Here is a 12863-nt window from a genome sequence, read left to right on the forward strand (position 1 = left end):
GACTGCTGCCTGCCCCCCAGTCAGTGAAGGAGGAAGGTGGTGGGCTCACTGAGCAACAAGCCCTCTGACTGGTACCCAATTCCACCAGGTGGGTGATGTCTGGGGGGCCCTGGGGAGAAACCACCCAGGCACAGGGGGCCCCATTCAGGAGATGCTGTTCCCTCTGTCTCTGGGAAGATTCAACGTCAGGACACATGTCGGAGGCCCAGGACAGGTATATCCAGTTGCCAGGCTGCAGAAGGTGGACTGGACTTCCCTGCCTGGGGATTTGCCTCTGACGCCCAGGTGATATCATCTCAAACTCCTGGGAGTTCATAAGATATTGCCTAGCTCCTGCCAGGTTTGGGGCTCAGTCAGGGTGCTCCACCCACAACCTCTTTTGTAGTAAGTGTATCCCCCAGGCTTGATTCACTGGCCATCCCCATGATTCCCCCACCCACCGAGAATAACATAACCCATGAAACAGGTGAATAGATTTCCTTGGATGGAGGTCTGAGAAGATTCCCTCTTGGTTAGTCTCTCTCAACCGAGGTGAGCAAAAGGGGAGAAACTCAGCCTTAGTTCTTTCCTTCTTGACTCTCAGGCCCACAAAAACCCCAATACTTCTCTCCATTAACTACAGGTCACATGGACACCAACTTTAAGATTCATTTACTAGTGGTCCGGGAGGTGGCGCAGTGGTAAAAGCTTTGGATTCTCAAGCATGAGGCCCCGTTCGATCCCCGGCAGCACACATGCCAGAGTGATAACTGGTTCTTTCTCTCTCCTCCTATCTTCCTCATTAATAAATAAATAAAATCTTAAAAAAAAAAAAGATTCATTTACTCAAAGTTCACCTTACCTTCTGATCACAGAAGAACACACCTTATCACACATTCCATCATACACCTCAGACCCCAGACAAGAGAAATTCCAAGCTATATGGCCTTTTGATATCCATCTTCTGTCTGTCTCACCCTACTGGTTTAACCCCTATGCTTCTCTCAAATACCTTTGGATAATTAAGTTGCTTGCATCATGGAGAATAACTGTCTTGTATCTCATCAATTCCTGTCATACCAGCCCCCTACCACAGGGGCAAGCTGATCTTTAAGAAACCTGTAATTTCTGACATATTTCAATAATTCCCTTTGTTTGGTTTTCTATTGAACTCATGTCCACCTGCTAATAAAGGAGATCTGAGACCTGAGACTGGAGATCTGAGGTCTGAGTACGCTGCAGATCTCCCCGGTGTCTTTTACTTCATGTCGTCTCTTACGTGAGCAAGAAAGAACCGGTCCATTACCTTTCCCCTGGAGATCACCCCACCAGAGACCCCAACACTTTTGACTCACTTTTTAAAATTATCTTTATTTATTTTATAAAGACTGTCAGAACTCAGAGGGAAGGGGGGTGATAGGGAGAGAGAGACAGAGAGACACCTGTGGCCCTGCTTTACCACTCGCAAAGCTTTCCCCCTGCAGGTGGGGGCCGAGGGCTCGAACCTGGGTCCTTGTGCACTGTAACGTGTGCGCTCAACCAGGTGTGCCACCGCCTGGCCCCTTGACTCACTTTTTAAATTATGTCAAGGAGGGAACAGTCACATAGCTAAATGAACAGTACTGGTTGCTAAAACACAGGACGGAAGAAATACAGGGCAGTTCCTGGTTCCTGGGGCCAACCCCAAGCCAGGTTGCAGCCATGTGCTATGTCTGGGCCTAGAACTTCTCTGTGAAGTGGGCTGTTGGGAGGCCTGTAGGCAAGAGGCCTGCTCCTGGGGCGGGTGTCACCAGAGAGGAGTTTGGGCTGGTTATTCTGCTCTCAGCCTGCAACTCTCCCCGCCACCCCACCAAAGCTGGACCACCCCTTTCTTTGTTCAGGCCCAGAATCCTGTAAGACCATGAGCTTTCTGCGGCCTGTCCCTATTAATAAAATTCCCCCATCGTCAGGCTCTGATTCTGGAGTCCATAGTGGCAGTGCTGACAGCTACTCCTTTCTGTGTTGGCCTGAGCACCCCCCATTATCACCTATTCTCTAAGGATACACCACCTTCCTGGGTGTTTTCGGCCTGCATCCAGACCTCACACCTAGTAGTGAAGGCAAGCAGAGGGCAGGTAGAGCCACAGAGCCAAGGAGCCCAGAGGGGCCACAGGAACAGGATATCTGCTCTCCTGCCTGGGAAACCAAGGCTGCTCCATCACAGGGGAGGCACAAGGTGGGGCTCTGGCTGCGAGGAACCTGTATGCAGGCTTCCCTGAGCCATCAACAGCAGGGAGTCTATCTAGTGAAGGAGTCTCCTTCCATGAACATTCATTCTAGGTCTCATTTAGCTACCTGCACCTGGCCCAAGACACAGACTATAATCCAGGCACAGCCCATGGCCCAGACACAGACTATAGTCTAGACACAGCCCATAGCCAAGACACAGCCCATAATCCAGACACAGCCTATAGTCCACACACAGCCTATAGTCCACACACAGCCAATAGCCCAGACACAGGCCATAGTCCAGACACAGCCCATAGTCCAGACACAGACCATAGCCCAGACACAGTCCATAGCCCAGACACAGGCCATAGCCCAGATACAGCCCATAGTCCAGACACAGCCCATAGTACAGACACAACCCATAGTCCAGACACAGACCATAGTCCAGACATAGCCCATCTCACAGACACAGACCATAGTCTGGAAACAGCTCATAACCAGACACATCTCATAGCCCAAACACAGCCCAAAGCCCACACACAGTCCATAAGACCAGACACAGCCCATAGTCCAGAGACAGCCCATAGCCCAGACACAGCCCATAGTCCAGACACAGCCCATAGTCCACACACAGCCCAAGGCCCAGACACAGCCCATAGTCCACACACAGCCCATAGCCCAGACACAGCCCATAGCCCAGACACAGCCCCTTGTCCAGACACAGCCCATAGTCCACACACAGCCCAAGGCCCAGACACAGCCCATAGTCCACACACAGCCCATAACCTAGACACAGCCCACAGTCCATACACAACCCATAATCCACACAGCCCATAACCCAGACACAACCAATAGCACAGACACAGCCCATAGCCAAGACATAGCACACAGCCCAGACACAGCCCAATGCCCAGACACAGGCCATAATTCAGACACAATGAATAGACCAGACACAGCCAATAGCCCAGACACAGCCCATAGCAAAGACAGAGCCCATAGTCCAGACACAGCCCATAGTCCAGACACAGCCCATTGTCCACACACAGCCCATAGTCCCCACCCAGCCCATAGCCAGACACAACCCATTGTCCAGACACAGGCCATAGCCCACACACAGCTCATAGTCCAGACAAAGGCCATATTCCAGACACAGCCCATAGTCCAGAAACAGCTGATAGTCTAGACACAGCCCATAGTACAGACACAGCCCATAGTCCAGACAGAGACAAAATCCCAGAAACAGCCCATAGCCTAGACACAGCCCACAGCCCAGACACAGCCCACAGTCCACACACAGCCCATAGACCACTCACAGCCCATAGTTTAGACACAGCCCATAGCCCAGACACAGCCCATAGTCCAGACACAGGCCATAGTCCAGACACAGGCCATAGTCCACACAAAACCCATAGACCAGACACAACCTATAGTCCGGACATAGACCATATTCCACACACAGTCCATAGTCCCACCCAGCCCATAGCCAGACACAACCCATTGTCCAGACAAAGCCCATAGTCCAGACACAGCCCATAGTCCAGACACAGCCCATAACCAGACACATCTCATAGCCCAAACACAGCCCATAGTGCACACACAGCCCATAGCCCACACACAGCCCATAGTCCACATAGCCCATAGCCCAGACACAGCCCATAGTCCAGACACAGCCCATAGTCCAGACACAGCCCATAGCCCACACACAGCCCATAGCCCACACACAGCCCATAGCCCAGACACAGCACACAGCCCAGACACAGCCCATTGTCCACACACAGCCCATAGCCCAGACACAGCCCATAGCCCAGACACAGCCATAGCCAAGACACAGCCCATAGTTCAGACACATCCCATAGCCCAGACACAGCCCATAGCCCAGCAACAGCCCATAGTCCAGACACAGCCCATAGCCCACACAAAGCCCATAGCACAGACACAGCCCATAGTTCAGACACAACCCATAGCCCACACACAGCCCATAGCCCAGACACAGCACACAGCCCAGACACAGCCCATAGTCCACACACAGCCCATAGCCCAGACACAGCCCATAGCCCAGACACAACCCATAGCCCACACACAGCCCATAGCACAGACACAGCCCATAGTACAGACACAGCCCATAGCCCACACACAGCCCATAGCCCAGACACAGCACATAGCCCAGACACAGCCCATAGTCCACACACAGCCCATAGCCCAGACACAGCCCATAGCCCAGACACAACCCATAGCCCAGACACAGCCCATAGCACAGACACAGCCCATAGCCCAGACACAGCCCATAGCCCAGACAAAGCCCGTAGCCCAGACACAGCCCTTAGCCCAGACACAGACCATAGCCCAGACACAGCCCATAGTCCAGAAACAGCCCTTAGCCCCGATACAGCCCGTAGCCCAGACACAACCCGTAGCCCAGACACAGCCCGTAGCCCAGACACAGCCCATAGTTCAGACACAGTCCATAGCCCAGACACAGCCCATAGCCCAGACACAGGCCATAGTCCAGACACAGCCCATAGTTCAGACACAGCCAATAGCCCAGACACAGCCCAGAGCCCAGACACAGCCCAGAGCCCAGACACAGCCCATAGCCCAGGCACAGCCCATATTTCAGAAACAGCCCATAGCCCAGACACAGCCCATAGCCCTGACATAGCCCATAGCCCAGACACAGCCCATAGCCCAGACACAGCCCATAGCACAGACACATCCCATAGCACAAACACAGCCCATAGTTCAGACACAGCCCATAGCCCAGACACAGCCCATAATCCACACACAGCCCGTAGCCCAGACACAGCCCGTAGCCCAGACACAGGCCGTAGCCCTGACACAACCCATTGTCCAGACAGCCCATAGTCCACAAACAGCCCATTGCCCAGACACAGCCCATAGCCCAGAAACAGCCCGTAGTCCAGACACAGCCCATAGTTCAGACAAAGCCCATAGCCCAGACATAGCCCATAGCCCAGACACAGCCCATAGTCCACACACAGCCCAAAGCCCAGACACAGCCCATAGCCCAACACAGACCATAGCCCAGACACAGCCCATAGTCCAGATACAGCCCGTAGCCCCGATACAGCCCGTAGCCCAGACACAACCCGTAGCCCTGACACAGCCCGTAGCTGAGACACAGCCCATAGTTCAGACACAGGCCATAGTCCAACAAAGCCCATAGTTCAGACACAGCCCAAGTTCAGACACAGCCCATAGCCCAGACACAGCCCATAGCCCAGGTACAGCCCATAGTTCAGACACAGCCCATAGCCCAGACAAAGCCCACAGTCTAGACGAAGCCGATAGTCCAGACACAGCCCATAGCGCAGACACAGCCCATAGCCCAGACACAGCCCATAGCCCAGCAACAGCCCATAGTCCTGACACTGCCCATAGTTCAGACACAGCCCACAGTCAACACACAGCTCATAACACAGACACAGCCCAGAGTCCAGACAGAGCCCATAGCCCAGACACAGCCCATAGCCCAGACACAGCCCATAGTCAACACACAGCCCATAGCCCAGACACAGCCCATAGCCCAGACACAGCCCATAGCCCTGACATAGCCCATAGCCCAGACACAGCCCATAGCCCACACAGCCCATAGCACAGACACAGCCCATAGCCCAGACACAGCCCAAGGCCCAGACACAGCAAATAGCCGAGACACAGCCCATAGCCCAGACACAGCCCGTAGCCCAGACACAGCCCATAGCCCAGAAACAGCCCGTAGTCCAGACACAGCCCATAGTTCAGACAAAGCCCATAGCCCAGACATAGCCCATAGCCCAGACACAGCCCATAGTCCACACACAGCCCATAGCCCAGACACAGCCCATAGCCCAACACAGACCATAGCCCAGACACAGCCCATAGTCCAGACACAGCCCGTAGCCCCGATACAGCCCATTTCCCAGACTCAACCCGTAGCCCAGACACAGCCCGTAGCCGAGACACAGCCCATAGTTCAGACACAGGCTATAGTCCAACACAACCCATAGTTCAGACACAGCCCATAGTTCAGACACAGCCCATAGCCCAGACACAGCCCATAGCCCAGACACAGCCCATAGCCAAGACACAGCCCATAGTTCAGACACAGCCCATAGCCCAGACACAGCCCATAGCCGAGCAACAGCCCGTAGTCCAGACACAGCCCATAGCCCAACCACAACCCAAGGCCCAGACTAAGCAAATAGCCGAGACACAGCACATAGTCTACACACAGCCCATAGCCCAGACACAGCCCATAGCCCAACACAGACCATATCCCAGACACAGCCCATATTCCAGACACAGCCCGTAGCCCCGATACAGCCCGTAGCCCAGACACAACCCGTAGCCCTGACACAGCCCGTAGCTGAGACACAGCCCATAGTTCAGACACAGGCCATGGTCCAACACAGCCCATAGTTCAGACACAGCCCATATTTCAGACATAGCCCATAGCCCAGACACAGCCCATAGCCCAGGTACAGCCCATAGTTCAGACACAGCCCATAGCCCAGACACAGCCCATAGTCCAGACGAAGCCGATAGTCCAGACACAGCCCATAGCGCAGACACAGCCCATAGCCGAGACACAGCCCATAGCCCAGCAACAGCCCATAGTCCAGACACTGCCCATAGCCCAGACACAGCCCTAGGCCCAGACACAGCAAATAGCCGAGACACAGCCCATAGTCCAGACACAGCCCACAGCCCAGACACAGCCTGTAGCCCAGACACAGCCCAAAGTACAGACACAGTCCATAATCCAGACACAGCCCATAGCCCAGACAGAGCCCATAGCCAAGACACAGCCCATAGCCCAGACACGGCCCATAGCCCAGACACAGCCCATAGACCACACACAACTCATAGCCCAGACACAGTACATAGCCCAGACACAGCCCATAGTTCAGACACAGCCCGTAGCCCCGACACAACCCGTAGCCCATACACAGCCCGTAGCCCAGACACAGCCCATAGTTCAGACACAGTCCATAGCCCAGACACAGCCCATAGCCCAGACACAGCCCATAGCCCAGACACAGGCCATAGTCCAGACACAGCCCATAGTTCAGACACAGCCCATAGCCCAGACACAGCCCATAGCCCAGACACAGCCCATAGCCCCGACACGGCCCATAGCCCAGACACAGCCCATAGCCCACACACAACTCATAGCCCAGACACAGCCGATAGCATAGACACAGCCCATAGTTCAGACACAGCCCATAGCCCTGACACAGCCCATAATCCACACACAGCCCGTAGCCCAGACACAGCCCGTAGCCCAGACACAGCCCGTAGCCCAGACACAACCCATTGTCCAGACACAGCCCATAGTCCACACACAGCCCATTGCCCAGACACAGCCGATAGCCCAGACACAGCCCATAGCCCAGACACAGCCCATAGCCCACACACAGCCCATAGCCCAGACACAGCACACAGCCCAGACACAGCCCATAGTCCACACACAGCCCATAGCCCAGACACAGCCCATAGCCCAGACACAGCCCATAGCCCACACACAGCCCATAGCACAGACACAGCCCATAGTACAGACACAGCCCATAGCCCAGACACAGCCCATAGCCCAGACACAGCACATAGCCCAGACACAACCCATAGTCCACACACAGCCCATAGCCCAGACACAGCCCATAGCCCAGACAAAGCCCGTAGCCCAGACACAGCCCGTAGCCCAGACACAGCCCATAGTTCAGACACAGCCCATAGTTCAGACACAGCCAATAGCCCAGACACAGCACATAGCCCAGACACAGCCCATAGCCCAGACACAGCCCATAGCCCAGACACAGTCCATAGCCCAGAAAGAGCCCATAGCCCAGACACAGCCCATAGCCCAGACACAGCCCATAGCCCAGACAAAGCCCGTAGCCCAGACACAGCCCTTAGCCCAGACACAGACCATAGCCCAGACACAGCCCATAGTCAAGACACAGCCCGTAGCCCCGATACAGCCCGTAGCCCAGACACAACACGTAGCCCAGACACAGCCCGTAGCCCAGACACAGCCCATAGTTCAGACACAGTGTATAGCCCAGACACAGCCCATAGCCCAGACACAGGCCATAGTCCAGACACAGCCCATAGTTCAGACACAGCCAATAGCCCAGAAACAGCCCATAGCCCAGACACAGCCCAGAGCCCATACACAGCCCATAGACCAGGCACAGCCCATATTTCAGACACAGACCATAGCCAGACACAGCCCATAGCCCTGACATAGCCCATAGCCCAGACACAGCCCATAATCCACACACAGCTTATAGCACAGACACAGCCCATAGCACAGACACAGCCCATAGTTCAGACACAGCCCATAGCCCAGACACAGCCCATAATCCACACACAGCCCGTAGCCCAGACACAGCGCGTAGCCCAGACACAGCCCGTAGCCCAGACACAACCCATTGTCCAGACACAGCCCATAGTCCACACACAGCCCGTAGTCCAGACACAGCCCATAGTTCAGACAAAGCCCATAGCCCAGACATAGCCCATAGCCCAGACACAGCCCATAGTCCACACACAGCCCATAGCCCAGACACAGCCCACAGCCCAACAACCATAGCCCAGACACAGCCCATAGTCCAGACACAGTCCGTAGCCCCGATACAGCCCGTAGCCCAGACACAACCCGTAGCCCTGACACAGCCCGTAGCCGAGACACAGCCCATAGTTCAGACACAGGCCATAGTCCAACACAGCCCATAGTTCAGACACAGCCCATAGTTCAGACACAGCCCATAGCCCAGACACAGCCCATAGCCCAGGTACAGCCCATAATTCAGACACAGTCCATAGCCCAGACACAGCCCATAGTCCAGACGCAGCCGATAGTCCAGACACAGCCCATAGCGCAGACACAGCCCATAGCCCAGACACAGCCCATAGCCCAGCAACAGCCCATAGTCCAGACACTGCCCATAGCCCAGACACAGCCCAAGGCCCAGACACAGCAAATAGCCGAGACACAGCCCATAACCAGACACAGCCCACAGCCCAGACACAGCCCATAGCCCAGACACAGCCCATAGCCAAGACACAGCCCATAGCCCAGACACGGCCCATAGCCCAGACTCAGCCCATAGCCCACACACAACTCATAGCCCAGACACAGCCCATAGCCCAGATAAAGCCCATAGTTCAGACACAGCCCATAGCCCAGACACAGCCCATAATCCACACACAGCCCGTAGCCCAGACACAGCCCGTAGCCCAGACACAGCCCGTAGCCCAGAAACAGCCCATAGCCCAGACACAACCCATTGTCCAGACACAGCCCATAGTCCACACACAGCCCATTGCCCAGACACAGCCCATAGCCCAGACACAGCCCATAGCCCGGACACAGCCCATAGCCCAGACACAACCCATAGCCCACATACAGCCCATAGCCCACACACAGCCCATAGCACAGACACAGCCCATAGTTCAGACACAGCCCATAGCCCACACACAGCCCATAGCCCAGACACAGACCATAGCCCAGACACAGCCCATAGTCCAGACGCAGCCGATAGTCCACACACAGCCCATAGCGCAGACACAGGCCATAGCCCAGACACAGCCCATAGCCCAGCAACAGCCCATAGTCCGACACAGCCCATAGCCCAGACACAGCCCAAGGCCCAGACACAGCAAATACCCGAGACACAGCCCATAGCCCAGACACAGCCCGTAGCCCAGACACAGCCCATAGCCCAGAAACAGCCCATAGTCCAGACACAGCCCATACTTCAGACAAAGCCCATAGCCCAGACATAGCACATAGCCCTGACACAGCCCATAGTCCACACACAGCCCATAGCCCAGACACAGCCCATAGCCCAACACAGACCATAGCCCAGACACAGCCCATAGTCCAGACACAGCCCGTAGCCCCGATACAGCCCATAGCCCAGACACAACCCGTAGCCCAGACACAGCCCGTAGCCGAGACACAGCCCATAGTTCAGACACAGGCTATAGTCCAACACAGCCCATAGTTCAGACACAGCCCATAGTTCAGACAGAGCCCATACCCCAGACACAGCCCATAGCCCAGACACAGCCCATAGCCAAGACACAGCCCATAGTTCAGACACAATGAATAGCCCAGACACAGCCCATAGCCCAGCAACAGCCCATAGTCCAGACACAGCCCATAGCCCAACACAGCCCAAGGGCCAGACACAGCAAATAGCCGAGACACAGCCCATAGTCCAGACACAGCCCACAGCCCAGACACAGCCTGTAGCCCAGACACAGCCCATAGTTCAGACACAGTCCATAATCCAGACACAGCCCATAGCCCAGACACAGCCCATAGCCCAGACACAGCCCATAGCCCAGACACGGCCCATAGCCCAGACACAGCCCATAGCCCAATCACAACTCATAGCCCAGACACAGCCCATAGCCCAGACACAGCCCATAGTTCAGACACAGCCCATAGCCCAGACACAGCCCAAATCCACACACAGCCCGTAGCCCAGATACAGCCTGTAGCCCAGACACAGCCCGCAGCCCAGAAACAGCCCGTAGCCCAGACACAACCCATTGTCCAGACACAGCCCATAGTCCACACACAGCCCATTGCCCAGACACAGCCCATAGCCAAGACACAGCCCATAGCCCAGACACAGCCCATAGCCCAGACACAGCCCATAGCCCACACACAGCCCATAGCCCACACACAGCCCATAGCACAGACACAGCCCATAGTTCAGACACATCCCATAGCCCACACACAGCCCATAGCCCAGACACAGCCCATAGCCCAGACACAGCCCATAGCCCAGACACAGCCCATAGCCCACACACAGCCCATAGCACAGACACAGCCCATAGTACAGACACAGCCCATAGCCCACACACAGCCCATAGCCCAGACACAGCACATAGCCCAGACACAACCCATAGTCCACACACAGCCCATAGCCCAGACACAGCCCATAGCCCAGACACAGCCCATAGCCCAGACACAGCCCATAGCCAAGACACAGCCCATAGCCCAGACAAAGCCCATAGCCCAGACACAGCCCTTAGCCCAGACACAGACCATAGCCCAGACACAGCCCATAGTCCAGACACAGCCCGTAGCCCCGATACAGCCCGTAGCCCAGACACAACCCGTAGCCCAGACACAGCCCGTAGCCCAGACACAGCCCATAGTTCAGACACAGTCCATAGCCCAGACACAGCCCATAGCCCAGACACAGGCCATAGTCCAGACAAAGCCCATAGTTCAGACACAGCCAATAGCCCAGACACAGCCCATAGCCCAGACACAGCCCAGAGCCCAGACACAACCCATAGCCCAGGCACAGCCCATATTTCAGACACAGCCCATAGCCCAGACACAGCCCATAGCCATGACATAGCCCATAGCCCAGACACAGCCCATAGCCCACACACAGCCTATAGCGCCGACACAGCACATAGCACAGACACAGCCCATAGTTCAGACACAGCCCATAGCCCAGACACAGCCCATAATCCACACACAGCCCGTAGCCCAGACACAGCCCGTAGCCCAGACACAGCCCGTAGCCCAGACACAATCCATTGTCCACACACAGCCCATAGCCCAGACACAGCCCTTTGCCCAGACACAGCCCGTAACCCCGATACAGCCCATAGACCAGACACAACCCGTAGCCCAGACACAGCCCGTAGCCGAGACACAGACCATAGTTCAGACACAGGCTATAGTCCAACACAGCCCATAGTTCAGACACAGCCCATAGTTCAGACACAGCCCATAGCCCAGACACAGCCCATAGCCCAGACACAGCCCATAGCCAAGATACAGCCCATAGTTCAGACACAGCCCATAGCCCAGACACAGCCCATAGCCCAGCAACAGCCTATAGTCCAGACACAGCCCATAGCCCAGACACAGCCCAAGGGCCAGACACAGCAAATAGCCGAAACACAGCCCATAGTCCAGACACAGCCCACAGCCCAGACACAGCCTGTAGCCCAGACACAGCCCATAATTCAGACACAGTCCATAATCCAGACACAGCCCATAGCACAGACACAGCCCATAGCCTAGACACAGCTTATAGCCCAGACACGGCCCATAGCCCAGACACAGCCCATAGCCCACACACAACTCATAGCCCAGACACAGCCCATAGCCCAGACACAGCCCATAGTTCAGACACAGCCCATAGCCCAGACACAGCCCATAATCCACACACAGCCCGTAGCCGAGACACAGCCCGTAGCCCAGACACAGCCCGCAGCCCAGAAACAGCCCGTAGCCCAGACACAACCCATTGTCCAGACACAGCCCATAGTCCACACACAGCCCATTGCCCAGACACAGCCCATAGCCAAGACACAGCCCATAGCCCAGACACAGCCCATAGCCCAGACAAAGCCCATAGCCCACACACAGCCCATAGCCCACACACAGCCCATAGCACAGACACAGCCCATAGTTCAGACACAGCCCATAGCCCACACACAGCCCATAGCCCAGACACAGCACACAGCCCAGACACAGCCCATAGTCCACACACAGCCCATAGCCCAGACACAGCCCATAGCCCAGACACAGCCCAAGGCCCAGACACAGCCCATAGCCCACACACAGGCCATAGCACAGACACAGCCCATAGCACAGACACAGCCCATAGCCCACACACAGCCCATAGCCCAGA

This window comes from Erinaceus europaeus, chromosome 11, assembly GCF_950295315.1.
Source record: "Erinaceus europaeus chromosome 11, mEriEur2.1, whole genome shotgun sequence".
Taxonomy (NCBI): Eukaryota; Metazoa; Chordata; class Mammalia; order Eulipotyphla; family Erinaceidae; genus Erinaceus; species Erinaceus europaeus.